This window comes from Nerophis lumbriciformis, linkage group LG32, assembly GCF_033978685.3.
Source record: "Nerophis lumbriciformis linkage group LG32, RoL_Nlum_v2.1, whole genome shotgun sequence".
Lineage (NCBI taxonomy): Eukaryota > Metazoa > Chordata > Actinopteri > Syngnathiformes > Syngnathidae > Nerophis > Nerophis lumbriciformis.
The window spans coordinates 30745533-30747559 of NC_084579.2; positions in this window are offsets into that span (position 1 = coordinate 30745533).

Sequence of the window (2027 nt, forward strand, 5' to 3'; positions counted from 1 at the left end):
ATATATACATACATAGCAGTCCACTTGTTTCTCTTTAGTAGTACTACTGTACTTTGGTAGTACTCCAGTCCACGTTGTTACATCGTTTACTTTCATGTCACTGTAGAAAAAGAAATACTGTAAAGAATGTCCGTCTTCTATTTTTATATGTTTGTTCTAACAGAACCAAAGTTGTCTAGTCTGTTGTCACCAAAATAAAATACGTTTCTAACTGTTTTTAATGAAAACACATTTTATAAAACGTCTTCATTTTATTCTTACACCAGCAAAAATAACTTTTTTTCTTTGCTTTCGTTGACAAATAACAAACAAGGTGGATTTTTGTTGTTGCTTTTTCTTTGCATTTTCACTGCAGGACAAGAACTCCCAAGATGAAGATTGAAGAAAAAACACATTTTAATGGTAATACTAGTAATAATAGTAGTAATACTATGCTAATGGGGAAAGTAAAAGCGTGGCTCGGGTGGTGGAGCAACTCGAGGGTTCCAGGTTCGATCCCCGCTTCTGCCATCTGAGTCACTGCCGATGTGTCCTTGGGCAAGGCACCTGCTTTCCCTTCACTTATTAACAGTAATCATAGTAATAAGTACTTAAAGGTAGAAAATGACTACTGTGTACAATAAAAACAATGTAATACTTATATATGCATGTTGAGAATACATGAATGAATGCTTAATTTCAAAGAATAAATAACAATAAATGTAATAAATAACAGAATGTGTGATCATTAAATATCTGAATGTAAATAAATGTTGATATTATGTAATAAAAAGAGAATGTTATAACTAAATGTATGTTTGATTTACATTTTGTACTTGAATGTTACGTAACAAATACGTGAATATACTGCAATTTAATAAAGAGTGTTAATTTTAGCAAGGTACTTGTGTTGATGTACTCCTACTTCCAAGCGACTTTGTCAAGTACTAGTAAAGGAAGAAATGATCAAGTACTTTTTCTGTGTTTTGGAGAAGTACACTTTTGGAGTGTTTACTTTTGTCCTGAGATGAAGATAAACGTCTGTCATTCTTCATGAAGACACATTATGAAAGTGAACATGACCAAAGTAGGCGTGTCCACAAAGAAAGAAGGAAGGGGGCGGAGCCTCTTTCATTTTGTGATGTTAAGTTCCTGTTCTACCTGCGATGAGATGACGACTTGTCCAGGGTGTATCCCGCCTTTCGCCCGAATGCAGCTGAGATAGGCTCCAGCACCCCCCGCCACCCCAAAAGGGACAAGCGGTAGGAAATGGATGGATGGATGGAAGTTCCTGTTATAAGCTGTTATACAGTATATGCATTGAGCCCTTATTTTGAAGGCCCTAAGAGCGGAAGTGGTGACACGTTGAGTGGAGCGGAGGTTTTTATATATGTCGCCTATACTGTATAAAAGTACAAAATAACAAACACGGAGGCTCCACTTTTACACGAGGACCAATTTATATCCTTCCTTTTAAAACCTCCGCTCCACTCAACGTGTCACCACTTCCGCTCTTAGGGCCTTCAAAATAAGAGCTCAAGGCATATACTGTATAACAGCTTAAATGGTAAATGGTACTTACAACAGGAACTTAACATTACAAAGAGGCAAGCCCATAAAAATAGGTTACATTATTTTGTACTTTTATACAGTATAGGCGACATACATAAACCCTCGGTTACATTTTTGTTGTTGTTGTTGTTGTGTGTGTGAGGCTCTGTTTATTTGGGGGGAAAGGTTTATGTTTTTAGTTTTAACTGCCTGTGTTGTTTTTGCACTTATCCTGTTGCTGTGTTGAAACAAGGACGTTTGCTTTTGTAGGAGGGGAGGTATGTAACTTATTTTTACGGGCTTGCCTCTTTGTGATGTTAAATTCCTGTTATAAGCTGTTATACAGTATATGCCTTGAGCTCTTATTTTGAAGGCCCTAAGAGCGGAAAAGGTGACACGTTGAGTGAAGCGGAGGTTTTTGAAAGAAAGGAAATAAAGTGGTCCTCGTGTAAAACTAGAGCCTCCGTGTTTGTTATTTTGTAGTTTCATACAGTATA